Below are 8,705 nucleotides of genomic sequence, written 5' to 3'. Positions count from 1 at the left end.
TGGTTCATTGTCTGTGTTATCCCTCCATCACACACACACACACACACACGATACACACACACGATACACCTACACACGTCTCTGGCCAAATGTGACAGATATTCCCTCCGTTGTTTTCCTGTTGCCTCTCTTCCTTGTCTTCCAGCAATGGGAGTATGGTTGGACGTTGGATGGGTGCAGTGTTTGCCCAATGATGTGAAGTGTTTGAATAGTGATTACCTTCAGGGGATGAGAGAATGTGAGAAAGTGTGTGTGTGTGTGCGCGTATGCGTGCGACGTGCGTATATTTCAATGTGTGTGTGTTAGAGAGAGAAACAGAAAAAGGTATTTTGCCCTCAGCAGATGAATAGGCAGGAAAGAGGGCACCAAAAGGTGTCAATTCATCACCAGCATCTCTGTAGGAATTGAATGGTTGAATGAGACAACAATAGCCTTTTGTTTTCATGATGTCATGAATTTCAGAACACTTTCTATTAAACCAATCAACATAATGTATGGAATATAACTAGTGCGTGTGTTCTGAGCATAAATGTATTATGGCTTTTCAGGGATTTCCCCAGGAAAGACCATGTTATTGGACTATATTCATCTGACAATGCTTTGTAGGCTACCTCAAAAACATCAGCTGTCTAAGCCTGTCTTAACTGACTGATTGCCAGTTTGTGGGTATTCAACTTGTATGTTTTGCTAGTTGCTATACGTGACACATGAGACAAAGGTTTACACTGTACTGTACTGTACTGTATTAGCTAAATGTCAGTGAATCTTTTCCATGCGTGTAGTGGATCAGTGGATCATCCTGTCTACAGTATGTCTTTGCGTCTGTCTCTTTGTCAGGGTGCCCTTGGTGAGTATTAAGATCTGCTCACTAATACACCTCAAACATGTCACATCGGATCACCTTGCATTCGGCTGAGGTCTGCATTATGAGACAATATGAGAATGTTCTAAACACACTTGGACACATTACACTGTCAGAACCATCTGATGCTTGTGGACACTACTGTGGATCAGCTACTACGGATGAAAAAACAAACAGAATATAAGAACAGAGGACAGTTTAATTGAGTATACAGAAAAATGTGTTTGAATGTGTGCATGTGTGTGTCTCCTCCTCCTCCTCCTCCTCCTCCTCCTCCTCCTCCTCTCAGTGGATGATGGGTACCCAGACGCCGGCCATGCTGAGTGCCGGCCTGGCGGCCTGATCCCAAGCCTTATATATGGAAACTGTTAGGAGCGTTACGTCAGCACGGCATTCCGCACTTTTCCACTGGCCGGCCAGAGTGAGCGATTACAAAATGGGTTTATTTTCCTCTTGTCATTATATGACCCTAACTCTAAATACCTACATTCTCCCTCTCTCCTCCCTCTTTTTCTCCTGCTTTGTTCTTCTCTTTCCCTTGTTGTTTTATTCTCTCATCCTCTCCTAGTATATCTCCTTCTATCATTAGCAAACACAATGTGCCATTGGAACACAGGACTGATGGTTGCTGATAATGGGCCTCCGTACGCCTATGTAGAAATTCCATACAAAATCAGCCGTTTCCAGCTACAATAGCCATTTACAACATTAACAGTGTCTACACTATATTTCTGATCCATTTTATGTTATTTTAATGGACAAAAATAATAATTTTCTTTAGAAAACAATGACATTTCTAAGTTACCCCAAACTTTTGAATGGTAGTGTATGTAAATGAGATATTTCTGTATTCATTTTCAATACATTTGTCAATATGGGGTATTGTGTGTAGATTGAATCCATTTTGAATTCAGGCTGTAACACAACAAAATGTGGAATAAGTCAAGGGGTATGAATACTTTCTGAAGGCACTGTATGTAACATAAACCTGAATTGCATTCGTAATGAACAGGTTCCTCTATTTTAATGAATCAAACAGATCAATGTTGTTCTAATTGACTAGGTCTACAATACAATGAGATGGGTTTGCTTTGTGCATTGACCAGCTCAGGTTTGCCATGCGTGACTTAATGCTGCCACCTACTGTTGGCTGTGAGTCAAACTCACCATCTCCCATATTACTCTTTGGTAAAGGTGAAAAACGATCAATAATTTTGTTCTAAAAGTCAAATTAGATACAGACTGCATACATTTCAGTTGTCCTCGGGTTACGCTTACCATATGACTTTAGAGATGCCCAGGGGAGAGAGAGAGACAGAGAGACAGAGAGTGTATCGTGCCTGTGTGGGAGTGAGAATGTGTGTGTTTCTCTCTGTACCGTCTGAGTGTACTCTCAAAGTGCTGACTAAAGTAGCTGGGCATGCTGACGCCTGTCTCTCAAATGGTGTGCCTCTGGTCCAGACTGAGACAGCACTCTGCCCCATGCAGCTCCACCCCCATCAGCACGCTCACTGTTACTGTCTCCATCAGCGTATAGCCCAGCCCCAGCTCTATACCCAGCCCCAGCTCTATACCCCAGCCCCAGCTCTATACCCAGCCCCAGCTCCATTCCCTGGCTCTATACCCAGCCCCAGCTCTATACCCCAATACCCCAGCTCTATACCCCAATACCCCAGCTCTATACCCAGCCCCAGCTCTATACCCAGCCCCAGCTCTATACCCAGCCCCAGCTCTACACCCAACCACAACTCTATACCCAGCCCCAGCTCTATACCCCAATACCCCAGCTCTATACCCCAATACCCCAGCTCTATACCCAGCCCCAGCTCTATACCCAGCCCCAGCTCTATACCCCAATACCCCAGCTCTATACCCAGCCCCAGCTCTATACCCAGCCCCAGCTCTATACCCCAATACCCCAGCTCTATACCCAGCCCCAGCTCTATACCCCAGCCCCAGCTCTATACCCCAATACCCCAGCTCTATACCCCAACTCTAGCTCTATACCCCAATACCCCAGCTCTATACCCAGCCCCATCTCTATACCCAGCCCCAGCTCTATACCCAGCCCCAGCTCTATACCCAAGCCCCAGCTCTATACCCAGCCCCAGCTCTATACCCCAGCCCCAGCTCTATACCCCAATACCCCAGCTCTATACCCCAATACCCCAGCTCTATACCCAGCCCCAGCTCTATACCCAGCCCCAGCTCTATTCCCCAGCCCCAGCTCTATACCCAGCCCCAGCTCTATACCCCAATACCCCAGCTCTATACCCCAACTCTCGCTCTATACCCCAATACCCCAGCTCTATACCCAGCCCCATCTCTATACCCAGCCCCATCTCTATACCCAGCCCCAGCTCTATACCCAAGCCCCAGCTCTATACCCCAGCCCCATCTCTATACCCAGCCCCAGCTCTATACCCAGCCCCAGCTCTATACCCAAGCCCCAGCTCTATACCCCAGCCCCAGCTCTATACCCAGCCCCAGCTCTATACCCAGCCCCAGCTCTATACCCAAGCCACAGCTCTATACCTAGCCCAAGCTCTATACCCCAATACCCCAGCTCTGTTCCCCAGCTCTATACCCCAACTCTACACCCATCACCAACTCTATACCCCAGCCCCAGCTCTACACCCAACCCCAGCTCTATACCCAGCCCCAGCTCTATACCCCAATACCCCAACTCTATACCCCAGCCCCAGCTCTACACCCAACCCCAGCTCTATACCCAAGCCCCAGCTCTATACCCAGCCCTAGCTCTATACCCAGCCCCAACTCTATACCCCAGCCCCAGCTCTAGACCCAACCCCAGCTCTATACCCTAGCCCCAGCTCTATACCCAAGCCCCAGCTCTCTACCCCAGTGTTATACCCCAGCTCTATACCCCAGCCCCAGCTCTATGCCCCAGCTCAAGCTTTATAACCAGCCCCAGCTCTATACATGTAGCTCAGTTGATAGAGCATGGCGCTTGCAATGCCAGGGTTGTGGGTTCGATTCCCACGGGGGGCCAGTATGAAAACAAAAATGTATGCACTCACTAACTGTAAGTCGCTCTGGATAAGAGCGTCTGCTAAATGACTAAAATGTATACCCCAGCTCTATACCCCAGCTCTACACCCCAGCCCAAGCTCTATACCCCAGCTCCATACCCTTGGCAGCAGTTAATGGGGATCCATAATAAATACAAATACCCAGCTCTATACCCCAGCCCCAACAGCGCTGTAATTCAACTCACTATCCTGGCATTACAAGCGCCATGCTGTACCAACTGAGCTACAGAGGACCACATGTATGTCCTGCTGGCCTATTCTGGGAGGGTTGGTAACCCTTTAGCCCCATCAGCACATATCAGCATATTCTATATCCCAGTGTCTGCACCTCAACAACCACATCCTGGACCACCACAGAGGAAGAATCTGAGTAGGTAGAACTCAGCATAACCACTGATACAGGGTCAGATCTTTTCTCATCCGTCCGCAGGACACATAGACTCACATGACACCTCAGACACACACAGACAGACAGACAGACAGACATGACTGCAGGCTGACAACACTGTGGTGTGACTGTTATAATTTTCCTGCTCTCTGTCGATGACTTCAGAGCCACATGTGGGCTATTTCTGTTTGGTTGCCGGGTGAAAATTAGGTTGTGTCTGATGTGTTGAATACGAAAAGAAAAGACTCATATCAAACAATTTCATGCATTTATTAGTTTTATAAAAACAGTTATGTTTGGTGCAAGCACATAGCTTTGACTTGATGCAATCTGGTAAAAGTGGGTTTTCTCGCTGAACAGTGTTTTTGTTCCGACACTCTATTCCAGGGGTAGGCAACTATAGTAGATTCAGCTGCGGGACGATTTTAGTCCGAGCAGATGGTCGGGGGCCGGAACATAATTATAAAAAATGTGTACCCAGCAAATTGACCACAAGTAAGCCCAAAAAGAGATGGTATTTGAAAATAACATAATAATTTCATACCTTGATTACATTAAGACATGATTACGTCCCTCTTTTTATTTGTAGGAACACTTGGGAAGAGATTTCCTGAATTGAAATATATTTGTAACTGAATTCTTGGCGATTTACAGTCTATTTGGACCAAAAAACGTTGGGGGGCCAAAATAAATCACTTGCGGATGGTTTTGGCCCGCGGGGTGCCTCTTGCTGACTCCTGCTCTAGTCTAAATGACCATCTCCGATTTAATCATACTCCTCACCCCCCTCATCCCCTGGCCTATTTCTAATCTTACTTTAACCTCTCTTAACCTTTTCTCTGTCATCATCCCTCCTTTCCCCTGCCCTTCTCCACTATGCTCACCTCTCCCTAGGGCCAGGTAGGGCTGTAGACATGATTAATGTGGCTAAGACTGACTCAAACACTCAGACTTCAGTGTGGAGCCGTCCATGACACTCACACACACATATATATATTACATTTGAGTCATTTAGCAGACGCTCTTATCCAGAACGACTTACAGTTAGTGAGTGCATATATTTCTTCATACTGGCCCCTCGTGGGAATCGAACCCACAACCCTGGCGTTGCAAATGCCATGCTCTACCAACTGAGCTACACGGCACACACACACACACACACACACACACACAAATGCACTGTGTAACTGGTAATACAGACAATCTGATACCGATGGTGCACCACAGTGTGCTTTCTTTTATCATGAGGAGTAGACCCTGCAGGCAGGCAGTGTGGACAGAGTATGGATCTGTCTGTCAACAATGACCTCCGAGGGCTTACAGTAACACTAACCATTAGCAGGTCACTTCCACTATCGCCAATGTCACTTTGTGTAGCTAGCTGTTTATATGTTACATTGCCTAGGAGACCTTGTCACAGAGAAACTATAATAACATCCTCCTCACCCCCCTTCACCCCTCCTCATAATCTATGTAATGACCCTATTACAAGTAAGTACAGTTTATGTTTTGCAGCAAAATACACTGTTACCACATAGTGTATTTGGTGTGACCTGTGCCCTCTCTGTCCCTGCCCTGTCCCAGTGTTCACCTTGAGGGCAGGAGTCCTAACGCGGGTGAAATGTGACCGCAGCATCCTCTGTCCGCTGGGGCAGGATGCTACCGCTGCTCCCAGAGAGGAAACACAGAACATCAGCTGGATGGTCAAGTGATTCTCCTCAGCATAACAGTTCTGGTCGGGCCACACACACACACTGGCACACACAAACACACACACACTGGCACACAAACACACACATACACACACACACTTGCACACAAACACACACACACACTGGCACAAAAAAAAGATACACTCACGTGAACACTTGCAGACTCGTGCACATACATACACACTCACTCACTCTCTCTCACACACCTCTACTTTGCATCCATTACGTATCTATTATTTATGCAGGAGTAATGTGAGGTTTTAATACCAGCTAATGGCTTTTAGACTTACCTCCACTGGCCATGAATAAATCATATCAGTCACGCCACAGCCAATACCTCACCTTCACTGCTTCTGTTGACATGATCTATAGGTGTGTGTGTGTGTGTGTGTGTGTGTGCGTGCGCACGTGTGTGTGTGTGTGCATGTTGTCATTAGCTGTTCTCAAAATAGCAACAGGCTATGAGAAACAGTGGGGGTTGTGTGTTTAACTACACTCTTAGAAGTAAAGGTGCCTGGAAGAACCTTTTGGGTTGCCACACTGGCGGAACCGTTCCAGTTGAAAAAGGTTCCTCGAGGAACCCCTGTGTAAAGGTTCAATCCGGAACCTTTTTGTGTTAGGAGGGGTTCAATTTTGAACCTTTTTAATAATATATTGTAGAGGTGGCAGCCTATCAAATTGGAGGTGTGGCTTATTGGAGGTGTGGCTTTCAGATAGTTATTATTGGTCACCCGTTAGTGTAAATGTCATTCCTGTTCATCATGTTAAGTTTGTACACTACAAATTAAAATAGATCTGTCCTAAAGCCATGCCCCTACTAAGCCACACCTCCACTCCAGGGTTCCTCCAGGAACCAGTTGTTACATTGAACCATTAAAGGTTTCTCCAAGAATCCCTCAACCAACCTAAGGTGTAAATAGGAACCATTGATTAGCAACGGTTCCTTGAGGATGTCCAGGGTTATTCGAGTCACCAGTAATTCTAAGAGTACATGCTTGAGGTACATCTATTCCTTTACCTCATCGCCTGACTGAGACGTTGTAATAACCTACAGGAACCTACAACAGTGTGCAGGTATTTCTTTTCCTTCTATGATGTCAACCTGAGTGCCCTCGTCATCGCTGAGGACGCCTCCCAGAATAGGTCTGAGGGGTGAGGGGGGGTGTGAGGGGGGTGAGGAGTTCTCCCGCCAGCCAGGCTGAGAGGAGCTAGGCTGGGATGGGTGCGTATCGATCCATGCGTGCTGCGTCCTTATCGACGGAGAGATATGTTTCAGGAAGTGACCTTGGCAGGCCCAGACGGAAGGACGGACAGACAGAGATGGACAGACAGAACTGGACGGACGGACAGGCAGACAAACAGAAAGACGGGTACCTGCCAGGACATAGCTCTGTCTCCTATGGTGTACCATGCTGGCACCATCAGCCCTGCTGCATTGATACTTGCGCCGCCATGATAGTGGGTTCGATTCCCGGGACCACCCATACATAAAATGTATGCACACATGACTGTAAGTCGCTTTGGATAAAAGCGTCTGCTAAATGGCATACAGTGAGGGAAAAAGGTATTTGGGTCAAAAATGTTATAAATTGATTTGTTTTTTAATGAGGGAAATAAGTATTTGACCCCCTCTCAATCAGAAAGATTTCTGGCTCCCAGGTGTCTTTTTACAGGTAATGAGCTGAGATTAGGATCACACTCTTAAAGCGAGTGCTCCTAATCTCAGCTTGTTACCTGTATAAAAAACACTTGTCCACAGAAGCAATCAATCAATCAGATTCCAAACTCTCCACCATGGCCAAGACCGAAGAGCTCTCCAAGGATGTCAGGGACAAGATTGTAGACCTACACAAGGCTGGAATGGGCTACAAGACCATCGCTAAACAGCTTGGTGAGAAGGTGACAACAGTTGGTGCGATTATTCGCAAATGGAAGAAACACAAAAGATCTGTCAATCTCCCTCGGCCTGGGGCTCCATGCAAGATCTCACCTCGTGGAGTTGCAATGATCATGAGAACGGTGAGGAATCAGCCCAGAACTACACGGGAGGATCTTGTCAATGATCTCAAGGCAGCTGGGACCATAGTCACCAAGAAAACAATTGGTAACACACTACGCCGTGAAGGACTGAAATCCTGCAGCGCCCGCAAGGTACCCCTGCTCAAGAAAGCACATATACTGGGCCGTCTGAAGTTTGCCAATGAACATCTGAATGATTCAGAGGAGAACTGGGTGAAAGTGTTGTGGTCAGATGAGACCAAAATTGAGCTCTTTGGCATCAACTCAACTCGCCGTGTTTGGAGGAGGAGGAATGCTGCCTATGACCCCAAGAACACCATCCCCACCGTCAAACATGGAGGTGGAAACATTATGCTTTGGGGGTGTTTTTCTGCTAAGGGGACAGGACAACTTCACCGCATCAAAGGGACGATTGACGGGGCCATGTACCGTCAAATCTTGGAGGAGAACCTCCTTCCCTCAGCCAGGGCATTGAAAATGGGTCGTGGATGGGTATTCCAGCATGACAATGACCCAAAACACACGGCCAAGGCAACAAAGGAGTGGCTCAAGAAGAAGCACATTAAGGTCCTGGAGTGGCCTAGCCAGTCTCCAGACCTTAATCCCATATAAAATCTGTGGAGGTAGCTGAAGGTTCGAGTTGCCAAACGTCAGCCTCAAAACCTTAATGA

The sequence above is a fragment of the Coregonus lavaretus genome (genome assembly GCF_964263955.1).
Source record: "Coregonus lavaretus genome assembly, chromosome: 21".
NCBI lineage: Eukaryota > Metazoa > Chordata > Actinopteri > Salmoniformes > Salmonidae > Coregonus > Coregonus lavaretus.
Note: the sequence above shows the minus strand (reverse complement) of the source record.